Below are 25,162 nucleotides of genomic sequence, written 5' to 3'. Positions count from 1 at the left end.
TTTTGCCATTTCCTTCTCCAGCTCATTTCACAGATAAGGAAACGGAGGCAAACAGGGTTAAGTGACTTGCCCAGGGTTACACAGCTAGTATGTGTCCAAGGCTGGATTTGAACTCAGGAAAATGAGTCTTCCCAACTCTAGATCCAGCACTTTACACACTGCACATCTAGCCAATCCCTTGGCTTATATGGAAATTTCTTAAACTTTAAAATTCTCAAAATCAATTTTACTGGCTTCTGAACCTTCCATAAGTACTGAGGGAAATATTCTTTGATTTCATCTGGACTAGTAGAAATAGCATTTTTCCAACTTTAAATCCACATTAGATCAAGGAACCAGGCTAAGTATGAGCAAAATAAAGTTTCTATGAAAGTGACTGACTTCTTGATTATTCCAAGAACAGGTCTGGGTGTAAGCACTGTACAAACCGATGTCCCAACCAGCCTTACAGGTTCAGTTTCTTGGACATTCATTGTATTATCTTTTAAAGTACACCTACTTTGGAGCTGAGATGGATGCCTCTCAAGGGAGGCATCACACTTGTTCACTACCTGTTCTTACATGCAGGTTGATGCTTAGGAAAAGCTCCTGACAAAGTGGAAAATTTTACAAATAGCTAAAGTATGCAGTGTGAATACCTATTAGTAAGTGGAATTGAAGTGACTTGCACTTTTAAAAATATTATCCAAGATCTATAATGAGGCCCCAAAAGAATTGTTAGTCACTGATACACATTCATTTCTAAAGCATGCCCTATTTCCTTTATAAAATTTGTAATGCCTATCCCATCTATTCTATAGTCAAATGCCTGACTAACCATTTTCTATCAACTATTCCTTATTTACCCCATTCCAACTCCTGGCTTCCTATGCATCCCACTAATCTGTTCAAAATACCACTGCTGAGAGATTTTTTCCTTACCTCCTCCTCCTCCTCCTCCCACCCACTAGCTAGCATTTATATAGGGCCAACCAATAGATTGGTTGTTGTCCTTTAATCTTGAAGAGGACCAAAATGACATCAGCAGGTTGGAGTCAAGGTACAGTGTGTCCAACTGAGGCTGATCTGACCAATATGAGCTCAGTAGGCTCTACCACAGACTGGGCACAAATAGTCCACATGAATATTTAGAGTGGACATGTCATTAAATTTGCACATCTCACATATCTTTTGAACTGCTGCAATTCTGCCTTCCTCATAAAGCACAGCACCTTCTTTGATGAGGGCATGCCATGCTGAGGGTTGGGGAGGGAGACAGGACGGTCCTTCGCCACTCTCCAGGGTCACATAACCAATTCCCAAGTTCTTCAAAGAGACCTTAAGAGTGTCTTATATTGCTTCTTCTGACCTCCATGTGAGTCCTTGACTTGTGTGAGTTCTGGGTAAAATAGATTTTTAGGCAAACATAGGTTTAAATTCAGGTTTTCCTGAATCCAGACTGCTCTATCATTACATTAACTATTTTGTCTTTTCCTTTATGGAGGAAAGGATATGAGGCACTGAACAGGCTGTGAAACTGGCAAACACTAGATTAGAATAATCTTTCACTTCACACACAGCAAAGATGTCACTGTTCTCTATGCCCCACCCTCTCCCACTTTAGCTCATAGATATAGGAAAGGTCTATGAGAGTTTCCCTCTGTGCATCCATCTATGGCTTAGTAGATAAGTAAGATGTGGGGATAGGTGGGGGTGTTGTATGAAACACATAGAAGTTGTGATTCTCCCACATTCACACAAAGGCAACATTCTAATCTAGGTTTTCCTAAACACAAGCCCAGAAAACCATTCTCTGTACTCTGCTGCCTTTGGATACTTTGTAACTACTTAAACATTTTTCAAAATACATATTTTGTGTCAGTTCATAATAACCTATCAAGCAATCAATGTCAACAAGCATTTATTTAGCATTTACTATATTGTAATCACTTTGCTAAGTAAGCATTAAGTATAGAAAGAAAAAGTAAAACCAGTCCCTGCCATCAAGAAGTTTATATTCCAATGAAGAAGATCACATATATGAAAATGACTACTAACAAGATAAATACAGAGTAGATAGAAGGTAACCTTACATCCCCAGACAACTGGGGGGACTAGATTGGGAAAGGTCTTCTACAAGCCGTGACATGTGAATTGAGTGTAAAGGAAGCTAGAGATTCTATAAAGTGGAGGTTAGAAGTATCCCATGTTTGGGGAACATCAAATGCAAAAGCATGGAGACCAGAGATGGAATATCTTATAAGGAGAACAGCCAGTATGTTTGGACTGTTTATTGTGTGGAAAGAATGTGTTGTGTGAGTGTGTGTGTGTGTGTGTTTTAAATAGAAAAGTAGCAAGGGACTGGGTTGGGAAGAGCTTTAAATGCCAAACAAGAGATTTTATATTGGATACTAGATGGATTACAAAGCCACTGGAGTTTACTGAGCAGAGGACTGACATGGTCAGACTTGTGCTTTAGGAAGATCATTGGCAGCAACATGTAGGATGGATTGAATCAGGGAGACTTGAGGCTGAGAATACACTTAGAAGACTATTGTAAGACTTCTGCTTAATGTAAGAATCAAGATAGATGACTAGACATTTTGTCAGAGCCCACATGACCTCTCAAATCTCTCCAAAACAAAAATTATGTGCCAAAGATAAAGCAACTTTATCTGTCTCCATGGTTCAGGACACCCAGAATCCAAAGAAAGATTTAAAAAGAAAACAAAAAGCAACACATGAATTAAACCAGTGTTCAGAGACCTTGAGCTTGACCAGCACCCCTCCTCCACCTCCCACACTGCCAGACTCCAATACTTGTATCAAAACCCAACCGCACACCCTGTTTCTTACCGTTCTGCCTTTCTTGCCATGGAGACCCTAGCTCCAGAATGCAGTTTTCCTGGACTATGCTAGAAAGGCAGTACACAACTCTGTAGCATCAGCAAAGAAAAGTTCTGAATGGCTGATGCCAGGCCAGAAAACTGAGGAACAGACAGAATGGGTCAAATCGCTAGGACAAGACACTGTGTGTTCTGGTAGTGGTAGAGTCTGTGCAGCATTCCCCTAAGCCAGAGGGAAAGGGCATAGCATCAAGCTGGGGCCAGTTCTGATCACCCAAAAGTCACTTGGGGCAGAGTACTAGGTTAGTGAATTGTGAATTGCCTAGTGTGGGAAGAGGCTCAGTTGAATTGAGATCTACTCTCTAGGGAAACCACAATCAGAGGGAATGGAGTCAGAAAGTGAATAGGGGAAAATCAGCAGAGCCATCTCCAGTAGTCCTGTCACTGAACCCAGATGGCTCCAGTGGAAAAAGTGAAGTTGGTGACTTTGCATAGCCCTCCCTCACTTAAATCCAATTCATTTGCAAGTTATAGCATCACCTTCCTGATCCCACGATTCTCTTCGAGAATGAAGGACAAACATGTGAGTAGTACAGGCTGCCCCACTGGGCACCCAACTGTCCAGTTCTAGTTGGGCAATACAGTTAGCAGCCACCCCCTCCCTTCTTTCTTTCTTTCCTTTCTTCCTTCCTCCCCCTTTCCTTTCTCTCTATCCACACAGGGAATCATACCCTTACCTAAGGGTACTCTGCCCAAAGGAATATAAATTTTGATCAGATGAAACCTCTCAAGATATCTTGGGGTTTACAGGCTAGATTTCTTTCCTAAGGACCATGCCTTAAACCCAAATCACTCTGTCCCTCATTGATTAGCCAACAATAGGTCCCAACCCAAACCCCACTTAATGGTCATTATATGGGCCCAGATTGGCTCAGAATAAATGTAAATAGCAATTGTTTCTGTTTTTACCAGAAACTCTGAGGGTCTTCACCTCCCAGATAGATTTTTTTGGAACTATGAAAGTTAAGGCTAGGTAAGAAATGAGACAAAGAGTGACCTCTTTTACCTAATAAAAAAAAGTGTTGTCAAATGTTTTCAATGAGGATGAGCATGGCATCAAGATCAGCTACCAAACTGATGGTAAATTCTTCAACTTAAAAAGGCTCTAAGCCAAGACCAAAGGGAAGAGAGTGTTGGTGCATGTTTGCAGATGATTGTGCACTCAGTGTAGTCTCTGAAGCTGAGAAATAGTATGAATCAATTCTCTGCTGCTTGGGCTAATTTTGGCTTAACAATTAACACTAAGAAAACACAGGTGCTCCATCAGCCACTACCACACCATCCATACAGGGAACCATTGGTTATAGCAAATGGAGAAGTTTTGAATATGATGGATAAGTTCATTTACCTTAGTAGAGTACTTTCCAGGGATGTACACATTGCTAATGAGGTTGATACACACATTGCTAGAGAAAGCTCAGTGTTTGGGAGGCTCTGAAGGAAAGCATGAGAGAGAAGAAGTATTAGACTGCCTACCAAACTGAAGGTCTACAGAGCTGTTGTGGTGACCTTGTTGTTGTATGTCTGTGAAACCTGGACAGTGTGCCAGTGCCATGCCAGGAAACTGAATCACTTTCATTTGAATTGTCTTAGGAAGATTCTGAAGATCACCTGGCAGGATAAGGTACCAGACATTGAGGTGTTTACTAGAACTAAACTGCCAAGCATTCAAACTCTGCTTCAGAGAACACAACACCAAATGGGCTGGTCATGTTTTTGGAATGCAAAACATACGCTTGCCAAAAAGACTATCTTATCGAGAACTTACACAGGGCAAGCATTACATAGTGGTCAGAAGAATTGATACAAGGACACTCTTAAAGTCTCTCTCAAGAACTTTGAAATTGATTGTGTGACATGGGAGACACTGGTACAGGACCACTCAGCATGATGTGCCCACATCAGAGAAGGTACTGTGCTCAATGAGCAAAATAGAATTGAAACAGCTTAAAGGAAATGCAGGATGCACAAATCTGGAGAATTCACCAGAAATGTTCACATGGACTATTTGTGCCTGACCTGTGATAGGGCATTCTAAGTTTGTATCGGTCTGATCAGCCTCAGTTGGACACATTGAAACTTGACTTTAGCATAGTGATGTCATTTTGGTCCTCTTCAAGAATGAAGGACAACAACTAACCAACCAACCTAGCCTTAATCACTTAATGGGCATTAGTTTAAAAGGCCAAGGTCTCCCATTGAATCCAGGACAATCTCCAGTCATCCTGATTTATATCTTGCTGCTGGACCCAGATGACTCCAGAGGAGAAAGTAAGGCTGGTGACTTTGCACAGCTCTCCCTCACTTCACTTGCAAGTAATAGCATCACCTTCCTGATGTCATGGTCCTCTTCAAGCATGAAAGACAAATAACATTAGGGAGAAATCAAAAGAAAAAAAAAGAATGAAATTACCAAAAATCTGAGAAAGAAGAAACTCAAATACTTTAGACATAAGCAGACAAATCAATAGTGAAAACATCAGCAAGAGAAGGAAATAAAGCTTCCAGATCTAGTAAAGGAGTTCAGATATCTATGAATAAACACTGCAAAACAATGGAAAATAATGAAACACTTGATGAGACAGAAGACCCTGTGGGATGTGAGAACATGGAAATACAACACACTTCCTGATTGCCTCAAAAGAGAAATAAGAATTATGAGAGCAGAATGTGTGGTTTGTATGGCAAAAATAATGGTAAGAATAGAAAAAACTGCAATTTGCAGCGACAAATTTCACCAAAGAAACAAAAGAGAGAACAATTGACTGGAAATGCAAATACATGGAAGTGAAAGATTTTCTACAAGAAGAGAAGAAAAAAGAGTAATATTAAAATAAAACATGCTCACAGATTGCACAGAGACAACTTAAGAATCCTAGGTCTCCTTGAACAACATGACAGGACAAAAAAACCTTAGCACCGTAATTCAGGAAATAATAGAAGAGAATTGTCCAGAACTTCTGAATACAGAAAATGAAATAGCAGTTGAAAGAATCCGCAGATCACATCCAGAATAAAATAAAAAAAAAAAATGAAGGCTGCAAAGTCTAAGACCCATAGTAGTTAAATTTAACAATTCAATTCAGAAACAACTATTCCTATAAGCAATCAGGAGAAAGATCTTCATAAAGAATGGAAAGGAAATTCTAATAATGCAAGATTATTTTGTAACCACCAGAAAATGTAGCAGTGCATGGAATTATGTGTCCCAAAGAACAGTGGAGCTCAGGATAAAGTCCAGAGCTTTTTAACTGGCTGATAGGGGCTGAGTCCAGCAGCATTCTATTGTTGCTCAAACCCAAACCAGGTGAGGAACTAGCAGTGCTCAGACCAGGGGAGCAGCTATTACGCTTTGCCCTGCAACAGACCACTTTGGGAGCACTGAAAACTGGCAGGTCCCTAACCTATCGCTGAGGAATAAGACTCAAAATTTCAAGAAACCAAGCACTAGATTATCCCACAAATTCCTTCCAGAAACAGCAGCATCCAGTCCTAACTTTAAATCTGAAATACATGTAATTGTCTTAATTAAAAGTTGCAGTGGGGTTAAAAAAAATAAAAAGGAAGCTGCCCAGATCTATTAGAACCAGAAGGGAAAGTAGAAATTAAAAAAAAAAAGTCTACTGATCACCTCTTGAAATGAACCTCAAAATGAAAACTCTCAAGAACATCATAGACAGGGAGCTGCTAGGTGGTGCAGTAAGTAAAGTGCTGGCCCCGGCATCAGGAGGACCTGAGTTCGGTTCCAGCCTCAGATACTTAACACCCACACAAAAAAATACTAGCTGTGTAACCTTGGGCAAGTTACTTAACCCCAATTGCCCTCCAAAAGAAAAAAAAAGAACATCAGACAAAAAGAAGTGGGAGTAACATATGTAGACTTTAAGAAATTTAGCTGAGGAGGGAAGGAAAAACGTATAGGAATAACTGGATGGAATAATAGGATAAAGTAAAGATTTTTTTAAGGATAGCTTTTTTAAAGGGTATTTATAGACAAAATAGAGGGGGCCAGCATATATGGTGAAACTAAAGAAGGCAGAAACAATGAGGAGCATAGTAAGGGCAATCATCTGGAAAAGATGGGATCAAAAGTACATTTGTAGGGATTGCTATTGGCAAGAAGAAGTGTCACTTCATCATGAAAGACTGGCATGAAGGAGACAGTGAGAAATAAAGTTAGATGAATGAAAGATAAGAAGGAGAGGAAAATAGAGAGCTCTCTTCAAATGCTCTTAATTTGGGGGGGGGTGAAGGATAAGGAAAGATATCATCAGTTGAATGACAAGAAAATAAGTTATTGGACAGTGGAGGATAGTGTAGAGTTGGACTGGTTCACCTAGAATGTAGGTGAATATTTAGAATATTTTTTAAAAGTCTAGAATGTATCTAAAGAGCAATTTCAAAGAATTCCAAAAAGGCTATAAAACTGTCCATACTCTTTGACCCAACAATAGCACTGTTTATATCTCAAAGGGATTTTTTTAAAAAGGAAAAGTATCCATATGTACAAAAATATTTATAGTAGTTCTTTTTGTGGTGGCAAAGGGCTGCTATGAGGAAAAGAGATTAAAATTATTTAATTGGTGGAAAGTGTCTAGATGACCTCATAACTCTTCCCACCAACGAGTGTGATGTGGTAGCTTAATTATCACCCCCCTCCAAGTTAGGCAAATTTTTTTTAAGGTATTGAAAATGTACTTCAGATTAGATTGGTTTAGAGGACTAAGACTTGTGACATTGATGTGGCTTCCTAGTTCCCTTGGTACAGAATAGCCAGAATGGGAGACTGTCCTTGGGGCCCCTCCCTAAGGATTTAGATCATAGACCATTAAGACAAATGGGAACACTAGGGAGCTATGCTTAAGTACATCAGTGCTTTATCCTAGAGGATCATTCCTTGCTATCTGAGCGTCCTTCCCCTGCTATATATGAGTAAACCCATAGTTAAATACACACACACACACACAAACATGTGTGTGTTTGTATACATATGTATGTACAATAGTTAGATTTTTTTCTGCTTGGCCCTACACAGTACAGCTAGGAGTACTGAGTGTTAAGTTGTAAAGAGGCACACATGGAATTGACGTAATGAAAAATTTTCTCATACTTACAACTATCCAAAGGTGGAATGGGCTACCTTGGATATAGGAGGTCCCCTCTAACTAGAGATCTTTAAGTAACGGTGAGATTACCACTCCTCATTTTGTTGTAGAGGGGATTCTTTGTTCAGACAAGGGTTGGAATATGGCCGATAGTTTTCTTTCCAACTCTGAGATTCAAGACTAGAAAAATACATTAAGAAAAAATGGTTTCCTCACCCTCTCTCACACATAAGCCCCCCCTACAACATTAAATAAGGCTGTATGAATGGTAGCAGGAGCCTCTGCTAGGGTAAGTAGGTTTCCCTCTGATAATGCATTTCAGGAAGAAAAAAAAGAAGAGAATTCCATCTGCTGTGTTTGTTATACTTAGCCCAGGAAAAGGAGGAACTTAATTTGGCTACTGGGACAACACTGATAATATTCTAAGAAAGAAAAGAAGATCCCAGAAGCATGGAATTTCAATTGCTTGAAATTAAAAGATGACTCTACTGAAAAATAGATAGGAATGGAACCTAGAATTATTGTTCCCAGCAACCACTCCCAATGGTGCAAGAATGTTCTGTATCTTTCAGCTACTTAACATAAAATAACACTGAAGTAGGTGCAGCTCTTGAGATTTTTGGCTTGATTTCCAAAGCTAGCTGAGCCAAAGGAACATAAAATTAATTCTTGAAACTACAAGTAAAGGAAAGACAAGAGAAGGAGGAAGAGCTGATCTTAAGTAGAAAGCAAATCAATAATCCTGAAGTCTGGTTCTAGGGTGTAAACAAATAGTTCTTTCTTCATTTTCTAGCCTGTATCTCCCTTGCTACTCTCGCTCTGTCTGTCTGTCTGTCTCTCCTATGTTCTTCAGTCATATCCAACTCTTTGTGACTCCATTTGGGGTTTTCTTGGCAAAGATATTGGAATTGTTTACCATTTCCTTCTCCAGATCATTTTACAGATGAGGAAATTGAGACAAACAGGGTTAAGTGATTTGCACAGTGTCACATGGCTTATAAATGTCTGAGGCCAGATTTGAACTATACTCCATCCACTGCCTCACCTAGCTGCCCCCACATTTATATACTTATATACATGCATGTGTATGTACCCACATGTGTATATATGTATGTGTGGTATCTGTAAGTATATGTATATATACATACAAGCAAGATGCAAAATGTAATCTTACAGTAAAAGGCACTTGCAAGTGGAAGGACCAGAAAGGCCCTCTCCAGAGGGCTAGTCTTTGTCTTGAAGGAAGCCAGGGATCCCAAGAAACAAAGGTGAGAGGAATTGCCCACACCTGCATTCCAGGCAAGGGGGGCAGTCTTTGCAATGGCACAGAGACAGGAAATAAATTATATATAAGGAACAGCAAGTAGACCAATATGACTAGACCAATAGAAACCAAGGAAGGGAATAATGTATAAGAAGACAAGAAATACTGCAATATTAAAAACTTTAAATGCCAAGCAGAAGAATTTCTATTTGATCCTAGAAGTAACAGGGAACTGTTGGAATTTATTGAGCCAGATGACACAATTATTTCCAAGCTGTCAGAAAATGACTTATTTTGCTGTTTGACTTCTCCTATGTACTTAATATGTTCTAACTTGTTAGAATTTGTATACATGTGCGCATTTCATAGAATTAAAGAATCTTAGAGTTGGAAGGCACTTAAAATTTCTTACCTGGACAAGACTCTCCTCTAGGACAAGTCAACAAAGGGTCATCCATCCTTAGCTTGAAAGCCCCTAATGAAGGGCAATCTTCCCAAGGGAGCCCATTCAATTTTTTTTCTTTCATGGAGCTTAAATCTGGGGCCAAGAGCCTCTTCTATGTGACAGCCCTTCAAATTCTTGGACAAGAATCCCAACCCACATAATTACTCTATTTTCCAGGCTGAACACCCCCAGTTCCTTCTATCTGTCTTCAAGTAGCATGATCTCAAAGTCCTTCACCATCTTGGTTACCCTATTCTACATACCCTCTAACTTACCAATGGCTATCCTAAAATGTGATACTGAGAACAAAACACAGTATTTCCAATGTGGTCTAAGTAGGGTGGAGTGAGTAGCACTATCATTACCCTCATTCTGGACATTATTCATTCTTTTTTGGGGTGGAGGGGGAAGGTAGGGCAATTGGGGTTAAGTGACTTGCCCAAGGTCACATGGCTAGTTTTTTGTGTTAAATGTCTGAGGCCATATTTGAACTCAGATCCTCCTGACTCCAGGGCCGGTGCTCTATTCATTGCACCACTTAGCCACACCCATTATTTATTCTTTAACTCAGCCTAATATCATGTGAGTTTTTTTTGACTGTCAGAACATTCTGTTGACCTATATTGATCTTACAATAATTCAAACATTTGGTCTTTTTTCAGATAGACTTTGGTTATTTGTGTACAAGTTATATCAAATTTTAACCTTTTGGCATCAGGAATTGTGTCTTTCTTCATCATTGCATACCCAGTTTCTCTCACAGAGTAATTATGTGCTTACTAAATTTTTTAAAAATTAGATTGGATTAATTAACTGATGAGTAATTGTGTATCATAAGAAACTTCTGTGAGAGGCAGTACAGCATAGATTAGAGCAAAGGTACCAAATCCTATGTACTCTGAGTCAGCACTAAACCAGATTACAATGTAATTAGGAAATATTTAACAATATAAGAAAAACACAATAGAATACAGATAATGTTAATATATGGTTTTCTAAGTCAGTATGCAGCCTATAGGGATCCTTATATATGGTTTAGTGGCCCCATTTCTATTTGAGTTTGACACCACTGAGCTCGCTGACCAGGCTTGAACTCAGGAAAAACTGGGTTTCAGTCCTGCCTTTGATAATACTATCTATTTCACCACGAGCAAGCCATTTAAGCTCTCAGTGCCTCCAATGCCACTTAACTTCTCTAAGACTATAATCTATAATTTTTTTCTTTTTAGAAGGGGGAAGGGAGGGTAATTGGGGTTAAATGACTTGCCCAAGGTCACACAGATAGTTTTGTGTTAAGTGTCTGAAGTCTGATTTGAACTCAGGTCCTCCTGACTCCAGGGCCGGTGCTCTATTCACTACATCACCTAGCCGCCCCTCTAAGACTATAATCTTCAGAGGACTTGTTGATCTGCATTAGTAGAGTAAGGTTCCACACTGGGAAATCCCTACACCAATGAAATCACAGGTCTGGACCACCTTTCCCCCTCCCCTAATTTTTTAATAAATGCAGATTTTATATCATTTTTTCATATTAATGAATACATTAGAGATGCAAGTCTGGAAGTTAAGAGAGAAGTTAGGGCTAAATAAATCAATTTGAGAATCATTAGCATAGAGATGTACCTTAAGGTCTTCCTGACTCCAGGCTCAGAGTTCTCTCTACAATGCTACAACAACAGCTGCCCAGCTGATAAGATTTCCAAGGGGTGATCTGATTCGGGGGGTTAACAAGCCAAAAAGTGTGAGAAAAGAGAATCCAGACCTCTCTTCATTAGAGGCCAGGTTCTCCAGGACTGAGATTGTTTCCAGGGATAGAGCAAATGCATTCTTTAGTTGGAGAAGTAATTGGGCATACTGGAAAAACAGTAAACAAATCAAAAGTGGACAATTACATGCTAATACAATTAGCATCACTCAAAAAAGAATTTTACTTCTAAAAAAGGGTAAAAGTAACTTATGCAATCATTTCATTCTAATAGCAGTGAATCCTAACAGTTGAAACATAATCTCTCAGAGATGCACATTGGGTAAGTGCTCTGATGCCAGGTGGGGAAGACAAAGAATTTGGGACACCAGTGGAAGATTACTGTTGGGGTGGCTGACTGCCTGTGGATGGGTGCAAAGTGATGAGCTCATGCTGTAGCACCACCACCTTGTGGTTTCCTGTTTTAAGTAATTTTTCTTGATAATTAGGTGTCAAGTTCTACCATTTCTACCTCTTGCAAGATGCCAAGTGCTCTAAGGGCAAAGTTTTAGTCACCTTTTTCTAGTTACTCTGTGATCTCCATACTAAAGTGTCTACAGCTATGCAGACTCTGTCTAATCAGAATTTCAAATTCAAATGTGAATTCAGTGGAATTATACCTGGAACTGCTATGGGTCATATGCTCAGAATGTTAAGTGCCCTGGTAACTAGTTCAAATTTATTATCAGAGACAGTAAAGACTTTTAGATTTCATTTTAATTTCCACTTACTTTGATATTTTCATGTACCTGTGATGTGTTCCCAGCTATTTCCAAAAATTGTACTCTAACTCTCTACCCACAACTCCCCCCAGCATCCAGATTCTGCCCCCCTGGGACCCTGGGTTCTAATAGGAGAGCTTTAACCTTATATTACCTAGAACAAGGTCACTGCATCACCACTCTTAGGCTACAGCCCAAGCTGCTTGCACTATTATGGTGGTAACAACATCTACTAAGGTCCCTGATCTATAGTCTGGGCTAGTCTCTAAAGAGCATGATATATCATCCTCAAGACTTAACTGTTCCAGGCTACTGAGGCTCAAAAATGTTGATATAACTTCATGATCCCCGAAATACTATAGCACACACTTGACTATCACTGGCTCCTCAGGCTTGACACATACTTCTCTATTCAGTTGCACCATCAGGGACTTCACAGAGGCAGGGGAGCTGCCTGCCCCTGAATCAATGAAGTATCCTTGATGAATATTCTTACCATCTATTGTTAAGTCAACTTCATTTTATTTATGATTAGACGGTTTGCTAGTTTCTCATTTTTTACAGTCTAGACTGACTTGAGTCAGGCTTGTCCCAAAGTAATGTTAGAGGCTGAGTGTGAATGTTCCCCCAATTTTCTTGTATTTTATCTGTTTACATGTTGTATCCCCAAGCAGAGTGTTAATTCCTCTAGGGCATTGGAAATCTTTAATTTTCATCTCTATAACTCTTGCACCTAACCAGAATGCCTTAGTCAGCTCGTAAGCAGTTATTAAGCACCTGTTATGTACCAGGCACTGCAAAAGGCTAATGGGGAAGACAACATGCAAACAACTATGTACAAACAACAGAGAGAACAGATAAATTTGAAATAATTAATACAGATAAGGCACTAGGGGAGTGGAAAGGACATCTAATAGAGGGAGAGACAGTTAGGACTTGAAGGGAGCCAGGGAAACCAGGAGACAGAAAATTCTAGGCACAGAGAAAAACCAGGGAAAATGTTCAGAAGTGGGAGATAGATGGTGCTTCCAAGAGGCCAGTGTCACTGGAAATAAGAGGACAGCAGGGTGAATAAGACAGAAGACTACAGGTAGGAAGGGATCCCCAGGTTATGAAGTGTTTTGAATGCCAAAAATTGTATATTTGATCCTGGAGGTGAGAGGTAACCACCGGAGTTTTGAATTGGGGGAGGTGGGAATGATATGGTCAGACTTGAGTTTAGGAAGATCAACTGAAAGGAGAAGAGACTGGAGTGATGAGGTACTTGAGGCAGGGAAACCAACTGAAAGTCTATGAGTGATGAGGTGATGAGTGTGAGGTGGTGAGGGCTTGTATCAGAGGAAAGAAGGAGGCATAAATGAGAGATGCTTCAAATGCAACATCTATAAGATTTCACAACAGATTATATGTGGTAGGTGACAGAGGGTGAGGTGTTGAGAGAAATTATTATTAATAACCATTGATTTGGAGAGATTCAGAGTTCCCCTTTTTTCTATAATCCTCATTTCAAAGCTCAGTCTCTTGAAGGACATTACTGATAATGAGATTGAATAAATCAACCCTCAATCTAGGTCAGACTACACTCAACTTTACAAAGAATTTAATCCCATTGTGTTCTACTCAGGTTTGGGTAGGGATAAATTCTTTTATTAGATTGCTCAAGGCTGGGAGTAATTTAGAAGTGAATGACATAATGAAAGTTCATTAGAATTAGGTCCAGCCCCTCATTGTAATATTCATTCTCTCTCATTACTTGTTAACTAATCAGAGTTGATTGCTCCCTCTGGAACACCCACTCTTCCAAAGCTATATAAGCCTTGAGCCCACCACCATGAGGATCTTTGGCATTCAAGAGTGTCCCTGATCACTTTTATTCAAATGCTAGCATTATTAATAAAATGACTACCCAGAAATTATATCTCTTAAACTTTTTAAGTGTCAGTGTTGGGGACAACACCTTTGAGTCTGGATGACTGGGAGAATAGTGATACCCTAGATAATAATTGGGATGTTCAGAAGAGGAAAAGCTTTGAGAAAAAAGAAAATGAATTCAGTTTTAGACATGTTGAGTTTAAGATGTCTACTGGTCATCCAGTTTGAGATGTCTAAGAGTCAGTTGGAGAGACAAGTCTGAAAGTTAAGAGAGAAGTTAGGGTTGAATAAATTGATTTAAGAATCATTAGCATAGAGATGATAATTGTACTTATGGGAGTTGTTGAGATTGCCAAGTGAAATAGTATACAAGGAAAAGAGAGAGTTGGAGTTCTGGAGGACAGCTACAGTTAAAAGATATGACCTGGATATAGAGTCGTCATAAAAAGAGGCACAAAAGGTGAAAGGAGTATCAGGAAAGAATAGTGTCATGGAGCCTAGGGAAGATAAAGCATCAAGAAGAAGAGGGTGATCAATGAGGATTGAGAAAAGGCTATTAGATTTGGCAATTAAGAGATTATTGATAACTTTGGAGAAAATAATTTCTGTTGAATGATGAGGTAAAAAGCCAGATTGTAGAGAGTCAAGAAGAGAGTGCGAGGAAAAGAAGTGAAGATATCAGCTGGAGATGGCCTTCCTGACATGTTTAGTCATAAAAGGGAAGAGAGATATGGGTGATAGCTAGCAGAGATGGAGGGATCAAGTGCGGGTTTTTTGTACTTCATCACTGCTTATTAAAGTTTTGTTGAATTGTATCGAATTACAATTTCAAAGAACCTGGTATAACACTTATACATATAGAGAGTAGAGCCAAAAAGGAAGGTCTTCCTGGAAGCCATCAAAAGGGCTTAACTAACAAAGTAATAAATGAACTGGGGTGTACAGGACAATGAGGGAGGTCTAGCACCTGTGGTGTAAGGGCTTACTGAACCCTTTTCGGGGCTGCTCACCTGCCTCTGGTGTCCACCTGCATCCAACTCTCATCTGTGGCTCCAGGAAGCTGTAATAGCACAGAAACCACACCCCACAAACCAATTCAGCAGACAGAATAAACCAGGTTGAGGGTAACTGACAGGCTTCAAACCCTTTGGTGAGTTTGGGGGATGTCTACACCAAGCATGTGAAGACTTACTCCAGTGGAATGAGCAGATGGGAACAATTTATTCCAACGGCCATGAAGGCAACTGAAATAGATGCCATGGAATTAGTTTAGAGCTTGGTCAGATGTTGAAGACACCAAGATCATCCATTGCATCCCAGGTCATTGCCCATAGTTTTGACTTTTGTCTTGCCACTGGACTTTGATGACATTGCAAAAGAGAATGAGGCTGACAACTGTGCAACTCTGCCTCACTTAGATCCAATTCAGGCATAAGTCAAGACATTACCCCATGATGTCTTTGGTCTTCTTTGAAAAGGAAGGCTGAACAACATAAACAGTAAGTGAGCTACATAATAGGATGTAATCATGACATAGTCTATTTACCATGGAGTATATCACAGAAAGGTTCCAGGATACAACTATGGTAGCAATGAAGTTAGTAAAAAGAGAAAACAAGAGTATAATAATTGTGTAGTATACTACACAAAAGCTGCCAGGCACCATCTAGTGGTAAGAAATGTCTTTAAAATTTGTCTTTAAAAAGCACTTAAGTCAGCATTTTAGAGCTAGAAGGGGCATGAAATCAACTCTATCATGTCTCTTTCTCTCATTTTTCTGATGGGGAAGCTGGATGGAGAAAATGGAGAAGGAAGGAAAGCAAACATTTCGAGATTAGATATACCCTTCAAATTTGCCCACTCATGTGGCACAAAATGTGGAATGAATTCTCCTGGTTTATCTTTCCCAGAATTCTTAAACAAATAAACAAAAGCAACTTTCAGTTCTATTTTATAAATCATCACTACATTAGTAAACCCTGGAATACAGTATGCTTGAGTGTTTTGTCTTCACAGCAGTGTTGTCTGGGTTGGGATCTAGGATACCCAAGGCGACATATACAAAAGAATCACTTGATATTTTAGTCTTCTTCCTCCAAAACATACCAGAATATCTTCCTAAGAGAGTGTTAAATAAAAGAATGGATAGAAAATTCCACTTAAAAAATTTAATGGCCACCTGCAAAACAAAGGTAAACAATAGAAGTTTAAAAAGATAGGTTCATAATATAATAAATGAAAAAGACAAAAAGATAGCATGCCCCATTATATCATTAAATAACTATCTTATCTGTTTCCTTATTAACTGTCAAAAAGTATACAAGCCTGTTTTAGCTACTTCCCTTCTAGCAGTGACACAGGAGGTTATTATGAGTGGTACACAGAGTAGTTCTGCTAGACAGCTCTGTTTCAATAAGTTTTTCCCCTCAATCACCCTAAACTTAATATGCCTAAAACTCAAAATTTCGAACTTTCTTATTACATATGTGACAGAATTTTCCTCAACCTCAGCTCCTTGGATTACTCCCTGTGGAAATTTCAGAAGTGTTTAATCTGCAAGAAAAACCACTGAGGTAGTAGAGCTCTGAGCTAATGGTACTTTATTAAAGGGTCCATGGTCTCCTCTAATGAAGTGGACCTCAGATCTTCCTCATGATCTGAGATGATCCCTTCCTCCTGGGCCTTAATTTTATAGTGCTTAATACTCAGACAATACTGTGAAGCAGACTAAAAATATAGACTCTCATTGGTTGATAGACCTTGCCCTTTTGACCCTATAGGAGGGTCTACACAAAATATAAAATTCCATTGATTAACAAATGGGCTAGTGAGCAGACCTTAATAGACCTATCTTGACCTTTCTGGAGGCCCTACCAAGTTGATAAGGATACCCATGTATTGGGCTGACAAACAGATGTCAAAACATCCAAGTGGGTCAATGGGCCGGTAGAAAGGCATACCACAGGTCAGCAATTAGGGTTGGTCATTGGCCAAGTGCTCATGGTCATCACCCCATGTTGGGTGATAGAGGGATGAAAAGGGATGGAAGGGCAACAAAAAACGCTGGGGGGCTTTCCATGTAATTGTGTCACCTCTGCCACACTGGGCTTGGTCACCATAACAAGAGAAAACAAAGATGGAGGTGCTCTAGTCAGTTTCCTATGATCAAGCAAGTGAATTTACAGTTTGCAGTTCACAGCTCTGGGGCCTACTATTAGAACTTATAATCACTACCCTTATGGAATCACATATTGACTAGAATAAAATAGGGGTCCAATAAAATAGAGGTTCAGTAAATCATCTATCGCATCCCCCAACTTGCCCCTATGTTTAGCAGGAGCCTGAAAGGGGTAGCTACTCATACTCTGTTGGTTCTTGGGGATGGCTTTTATGAGAAGAAAATACCTTAGCAAAGGCATTTATTCAAATGGAAAAGCAAGAACAATAACTTCATAACATCCTACCCACACATGTGACATATGTGATATATGCCATACACACCTCTGGGAATGTGGGCCTAGGTGTCTTTCTCTCTTTCTTGGGATTGTCCTCACAAAACTCAATCTAGACCAATCCCATAGATATTTATTAATCTCCTACTTAAGCTCTGGGGATACAACTCATAAAAAAGAAAGACAGTCTTTGTCTTCAAGGAGCTTACAATCTAAAGGAGAAGAAGGCAGGAAAGGGGTTGGGGAACAGGACACCAGGGGATATTTGACTTGGGGACATCTTATTTTATGGAGCTGAAACCAGGCAGGGTAGCAGATGAAATGTAGAATGATCTGCAAATCCAGTTTCTACCCACTATAAAGGAAGTGATTGGGAGTCTTCCAATCAGAGGGGAAGAGGAAGCTGAGGGAGGTATTTTGTAGCAGCAAGCACCCCAAGCATCCTCAGGGTTTGCTGCCACCACAGGTTCTTGGATCTGCTTTGATAAAGGAAAGCAACTCAAAATGGGTTAACAAGCTTACTTTAATCAGTCAGATTACATATCGTTTACTTTGTTCAGGGGAAAAAGGTCAGTACCCTGAACTTCAAAGTATACAGGCAGAATTATCAAGACAGAAACAGATCAAGTAGACAGATTTCCAAACTGTCCAACCATTACATCCATACCCAGTCAACATCTGGGTTTCCACATTCTGGGTTTTTCAAAGCCGGGGGACTCTCAACAACGGCTTCCCAGAATTCAGATCAAATCACAGAACACTTCTCAAAGTGAGTCCCAAAACAAAGCTACACATCAGGGCTTATATAGCCTTCTCCTGGCTCAGAGAATGTAACAACCTTTTGGACCCACTGGCCAATCAAAAAGTATCTACTGAAAAACAAGCCTCCCACCCCAGGCTTCAGGTGCACATTAGCCTAGGGGCAGGGAAGATCTTCAAAATTTACATTCTTATTACAGTACTGGAGGGAGATGGAATTTCTAAGCTCTTATTTTTTTTTCTGCTTTTTTTTCCAAATAAATTGACCTTCAGACTGAGGAGGAGAGAACAAAAATCATTAGAAGAAAATTAAAATTCCAGGTTATTAAGAAATTATAAGACAGCATGTAGTGGTCCTGAATGAGTTCAAGCCACCAAGTCTACATGAACTACATCCCAGGCTATTGAATTAACTTGTTGATTTGGCAAGAGAATTGCTATTGGTGGTTACTAGGAAAGAACTAGGGTAAATGTACCATGGTACAGGAAAGTAGCAATTGATCTAATTTTCAAAAGAAAAAAAAAGGTCAGTATGTTAGACAATAGATGGGTGAACTTGATGGAGATTTCTGGTAAAATTCTAGAACATATTATCAAAAGAATGTTTTTGAACACTTAGAAAGGGGAGAGGAGATTACTATAAGCCAAGAAAGATATCAGGAGCCCAGAACACTATGGGACTGAAAACCCCAGATATTATCAGTGCTGTCACTCATGAAGGGAGATCTACATTTCTATGGGTCACTGGAATGGAGAGCAACTGATTGCAATTCTGTGTGAAGACATTTAAGGACCTCAGGATTTAGGCAGAGGATTTAATGTGGTGAATGGGTGTTTGGGAGCTGGCATAAGTGTGGTAAGTCCTGGCTGGTGGAAGAAGCAGTGGTTATGGGGAAAGAGTTTGTGTAGGCAAGTAGAGAGGCTAGAATTTGGGAGTGGAACATTTTTTCATGAAAGCAGAGGCTTCATGAAAGAAAGCCTTTAGGCATGGTCTTTCCTAGTGTGTTTGTTAGAGTGTAGGCATGGGCTCATCTTGGTCAGGACTTGTGGCTGCTTGCTAGTACTCTACACATAGCCTACATCAGTGTGGTATGAGCAATGATGAGTTATAAATAAGGCATGAGAGTTCTTATCTTCTTTCAAGTAGGGGCACAGCTGATGTCACCTGTGGATTTCTGTTTCCTAGGAAATAACTGGTGAGGAGTGGGGTACTGGGCAAGCTAAGAATAGTTTTATTAAGACTAAGTTATACCAGACATTAAGTCCTACTGTCCTTTTTTTGAACAAGGTTAGTGGATTGGAGGAATATCATGGACATAATATACCTGTATTTCAGTGAGGGATTTGTAATCATTTAATAAATAAATCCTTATTGGCTTACTAACTATCCACAGACCCCTTTGGGGCCTAAAGGTCATAGGTTAAGAACCCTTGATCTAGATCAATCCCTTAATTTTACAAATTAAAAAAATTGAGGGGCAGCTAGGTAGCACAGTGAATAGAGCACCAGTCCTGGAGTCAGGAGGACCTGAATTCAAATAAGGCCTCAGACCCTTGACACATTTACTAGCTGTGTGACCTTGGGTAAATCACTTAATCCTAATTGCCTCGCCTTCCCCCCTCAAAAAAAAATTTGAGTCCAAGAGAAGTTGGCCGCCAAACTGTATCCTCTTTTTTAGAGACTGGTTTCTCCTAGAAATTCCATTTTAAGTAAAGTGCATAGGTCAGACATTTCTTCATTTCTCTCTGAAATCTATTCTTGACTTTCTTGGCTTGCTCTACCATGCCCGCATGTGGGTGCCACCCTCTTCCCTACTTTCCAGTTCCCTTTTATGTTTTGCCTTCCCTCACTAGAATGCAAGCTCCTTGGGGGTAAGGACTATCTTTCTACTTGTATTTTGTATACTTAGCACTTAGCACAGTGCCTGACACAGTGTAAATAATAAGTGATATCTTTGTACACAACATAAAGAGATATATGTTCAATGATGTTGCAGTCAATGGAATCAGAATGTATTGACTGACCAGACCAGAATAATGGATTAATGAAAAAGTACTAGTCAGGAGGAAGGTCTCTAGTGGATTCCCTCTCGAGTTCTATACTTGTCTTCTCAGCCGCAACGAGGATGAAAGCATAACTAAAATGCTTATCAAATTTACAAAGCTGGAAGAGATGACAAAATGAGAACTGAAAAAAATATCCCAATGAGCTAAAATAGTGATCTGAAATTACTATGACATTTAAAAGGGATAAATTTAAAGCCTTACACTTGGGATCAAAATATCAACTCTACAAGATGGGAAAGATTTGGCTAGAAAACACTTCACATAATAAAAGACATGAGGGCTATAAAAGACAGCAAGCTTCGTTGAATGACTATGTGATCTGGAAGTCAAAAGAACTGACGTGATAGAAGTCTGTGTTAATAGAAGTATAATGTCCAAAGAAAAGAAACTAATTGTCCCAAGTATATCCTACATTGATCAGAGCAATCTGGAAAATGATGTCCAATTTTGGGTGCCACATTTTAGAAGGATCAGGGAAGCTAGGTGGTGAAGTGAATAGAGCATCCATCCTGGAGTCAAGAGGACCTGAGTTCAAATCCAACCTCAGACACTTAACAATTATTAACTGTGTGACCTTGGACAAGTCATTTAACCCCAACTGCCCTGCCTTCCCTCCTCAAAGGAAAAAAACAACAACAAAAACATATTTTCGAAGGATACCAAAATAAAAAATGTAGTAAATTCAGAGAAGAGGAAAGGAGATAATGAAGGGACTTGAGACCATGTGGCCTTGTGGCATGATGGAAAGGACACTAGATGGAGAATTCAGAGAAGTATGAGAAAACTTAGATGAATTGATGCTAAGTCAAGAAAACAGAACCTAGAAAACAATGTACATGATGACCACAACAATGTAAGTGGAAAGAACAATTACAAAAAAGAGACTGAATGCTATGTAATTTTATTGATTGAACTTAGCCAGAGTGAAGAGATAAAATAATGCATCCTCTCCCTTCTTTGCAAAAGAGGGGGACTATTGGTATGAAATACTGCATATGTATTGATTGATGAGTTAGTTGGTTTTGTTGAACTTTTCTTTCTTTTTTATTCTTTGTTACTAAGAATAACTCTGGGTAAGTATAGGAGTGAGGAGGTAGAAAAAAAGGTGAAGTAAAAAGAGATGTTGATAAAAATTTAATACTTTAAGATCATAAGGTTTTTTACAAGGAAAGTAATATATAAATTTAAAAACCCCATATAAATCATAATAGTTGGGCAATTTGACTTATTTAGCCTGGAGGAGAGAAGATTTGGGGATGAGATAAGATGGTCTTCAAGTAGCTAAAGTATCATTTGGTAGAAGGATTCATTGGACTTGTCATCTGATCAAAGACCAGTAGGTAGAAATTACAGGGAAGCAGATTTTAATTTGGCTTGAAGAAAAATTTAACTAATAGTAACCCTGATTTTAAGACTAATATATTTATATGTAGCTACTTAGGTGTAATTTTTGACTTACGGAGAAAATAATGATTCCTATGTGCCTGAAGGATGAGTGGAATTGGTGAGAGACCGTTTGAGACTTTGTTCATTCGTGCTTGGAGAGAGGAACCTGTGGAGAGAGATATTACTTTGGGAAATAGGAGATGTAAAGAAGCCAGAATCCCCACATGTCCCTGATTTCCATCTTATCACCTTACAGACTTCAGGGAATTTTTCCTTGGATAAGATTGGGGATGCTCTATTGGTTGAGCTGAATTATCTCGCTCCCTGAGAGAGCTCATTCATTCCATGTATTTTCTGGTATATTCTCTTCTGTATAACTTTTCCAATTTCTGTTTGATCTGTTTGGATTGGCTCATTATTCACTATTTTTAATGGCCTTTTGTATATTTAGCACTTGGTAGTAAGGAGTCAAGTCTGTGGGTATAAGATTGGGACAGCTCCTTTCCCTTAAAGAGATAGTGACCAGGGATGCTAATGACTTTGTTGTTTTCAACATAAAAAATCACTCCCTGAGACCAGCAATATTTAGGGGAACAGATACATATAATTCTAGTCTGGCATCTTTCTCTCACAGAGAACAGAGTAGCTAGTCTAATGACCTTTTCTCCTGCTACCCTCAAGGAAGGAATCTATCCTCTTTGGAGGAGGGTGGCATGTAAGATAAATAAAGTGAACTAAAAGGGCTATTTACACTGCCTTTTATGACTATAATTACAGATGCACAGAATATACTGATGTTTATCAAATCCTACATATAGACTGCGTTAGATAAAAGAGGTAAAAACATTTCAGATCACTAAGTAAAATCATTTTTATGAAGTAAAACTTGGTTATTATTCTGTACCAATATGATTGATTTTTACATTATTTCACTCTCTCCCTGTTCATATTTCCCAACTCTTAATCCAGAAACCTTTTAAGTCTCCACATGATCCCAAAGTTTTAAGTGATACAGAATGTAGCCACTCAGGGACACATTACACCAGACCTCAGGAATCTGGACTGACTACTGTTGTGTTTCCAAAAGCAATTCTGGGTGTTGACGTAGTCTGTAAAACCCAAAGTGGTTTGGATCCTGACTAATTTGAAGATCATGTCTCTCCTTTTTCGGCATTATAACACATGACATCAGCTGGTAGGCTTCTGCTAATAGTTCCCAGATTTACACTTCAGGGATCTAGAGCCAAGGCCCACATTTTAAAAACTGCCTGTCTGCCCTGCATTACCAGAATCATATTGCTGCTCTTCAGGTCACAGGGCAAGTTCTACCTTTAAAACTGGATTACTCTTCTGCTGGGTCAGGATGACACTGCTGGGTTTGTGCTCTTTTCTCCTGATATCCTGAAGTTGCTGCTGTTCATTTAAAGTATTTGAATGTTTGGTTGCAATTCTGAGGACATTTTAAAAAATTCAAAGCAAACAAGTTAAGGTAACTCTAATAAACTACAAATGTATGTACCACCTAAGATACCTCCTGATATATGGCCCCTCTGAAAAACTACCATAGGTTTAAGGAACTCAGCAGGTCACCACACTTAAAGCCATCCATCAGTATATTTACTTTTACCAGAAAGTCACAGGAGATATCAATTCAAAATAAAAGGCATTTAATCTAATAATCTATTTAATAAAATGATAAAAAAAAAACCTTATACACATGAAGAGTAGTTTTCAGTGGGAAAAGGAACACATACTAGAGAACACGTGTGTCCAGGGAACCTTTATAAAGAACATGTATGAGTAGAGAATATATATATGAAAGGTTATATGTTAGAAACCCAGAAGTATGAAGGGTCCATATGTTAGAAACCCAGGAGGTCAGTGTTCACGGAGGTCATATATGAAGGGATCATGTGCGGCCAGGGCAAATTACACCTCTGGGACTGTAGGACTGGCAGAGCTCTCAGGTGATTTTGAGGTCCTGTTACTTCCTACTGGGTGTTACATTTGCATGCTATGTTAGGTATTGTGTTACTACAAAGTATCTCTGCTGATCTCTTGGTCATTACACTGCTCTCTGCTCCCATCTACTGGCCTCTCTGTTCTCATCTCCATATCTAGACCGGAAGAGCTAAGAAAGGTTGAGAATACAAGATAATTCTCTGAGGGTTAAGATAATTATTCTTTTAACTATAGCAGGTTCTGATTTGGTATATAGTCTATGGTACTAAATGGCTATAAGACTTGGAGCTGGGGTGTTCCCAAAACCTATTTCAGGGACTCTAAACATAAAAAGTCTAGCTGTATAGAGAATGGAATAACAAATCCTACCTTATTCTTAATATCTTCTTTAACTGGTATGAAAATGAAGTCGGGAGAGAATAAAAGCTAAATTGAGAAGACTGTTGCCCTTCCATCCTTCTCCAATATAGTAGTGTTATGGGGACATTGCATCTCATCCTACTATTAACTCCTTGCGCAGATGGGTTTTCCAAATATGATGATCTTTCACCCTAGATGGAATATAAAAGGATGGACAATGCTCTTTGTGTTTGTGTTAGGTCCAAGCCCCCAACTAGAGATAACAATTCTGGTTAACATCTCAGTGCTAAATTTATCTTTATTCTCTGCAGGTTTCCTTATTGGTTACCTCCTTCCAAAAGTATTCACAATAACTACACTCTAGCTAGTGGTTAACACTGTTTGCAAAGTCAGAATGAGCATTTAAAACAAAAGAAGGCTAAACAGACTTTGTGCCTAGAGGAATTGGCTTTAGGCCTTAGGAGGTCCAAGGGAGAAAGGAGGATTTACCTTATGTATAGTATTACCACCCTAGGGTGTGGTTAGGAAAAAGGGAGATTTGGACCACACTGGTTCCGTCCTGACACCTCATAGAGGACTGGCCTGAACTGTCTCTTCCCCAGAGTCCGGTCCCCTTTCTTTGTGGTAGTTGCTCCTGCCCCATCTTTCCATCTTGTCAGTGCCATGATGCTTCCTCCGTGCTACTCCTCTTCATCCCATCAGGGAAGGCAGCCCCTCTTTGATTCTATGGATTGGAGTTAGTAAACTTATTTTTTTAGGTCACCCTGAGGCCTGTCAATCTTCATCCTATCCTGCTACTATTTTTTTTTAAAGCAATTGGGGTTAAGTTACTTGCTCAAGGTTACACAGCCAGGTATTTCTGGGTGGATGCTAAGAGTGTGAGCCCGGATTTGATCCCAGGTCATCTCAACACTGGGGCCGGTGCTCTTGCTTGCTGTGCTACCTGGCTGCCCTCCTGCTACTATTTTTTTGATTCACTTAAAGGACTATTTTGTACCTCATCTAAAGATCATGGAGGTAACTGAATTTTACAGTGAGTTAAACACCTTATATGTCCCCCTTTTCTGTGATTAAGACAGTGAAAGACCAATTCCCTTATACTTTCCCCCTGTTGGCATGGTGGATAGAGCACTGGGCCT

General features: G+C 39.4%; 1 long non-coding RNA gene across 4 annotated transcripts in view; it reads left to right on the top strand.

The window, feature by feature from the left end:
* LOC138174985 (uncharacterized) overlaps nucleotides 1-25,162 on the top strand; it is a 49,743-nt gene that overhangs the window by 8,671 nt on the left and 15,910 nt on the right. The window contains exon 4 of one of the 4 annotated variants that reach the window (XR_011171843.1): nucleotides 4,479-7,216. The exons of the other annotated variants lie outside the window; for them this stretch is intronic. This is a non-coding gene — a long non-coding RNA (uncharacterized lncRNA). Of the gene's footprint in view, nucleotides 1-4,478; nucleotides 7,217-25,162 lie in introns of those variants that run through there. 4 annotated transcript variants of the gene reach the window in all.

This window comes from Petaurus breviceps, unplaced genomic scaffold, assembly GCF_028583685.1.
Source record: "Petaurus breviceps papuanus isolate PSGF00001 unplaced genomic scaffold, PetGlider_PUasm1.0 76, whole genome shotgun sequence".
Classification (NCBI taxonomy): domain Eukaryota; kingdom Metazoa; phylum Chordata; class Mammalia; order Diprotodontia; family Petauridae; genus Petaurus; species Petaurus breviceps.
The sequence above is the reverse complement of the archived record's forward strand: the minus strand, read 5'-3'. Positions and strand labels throughout refer to the sequence as shown.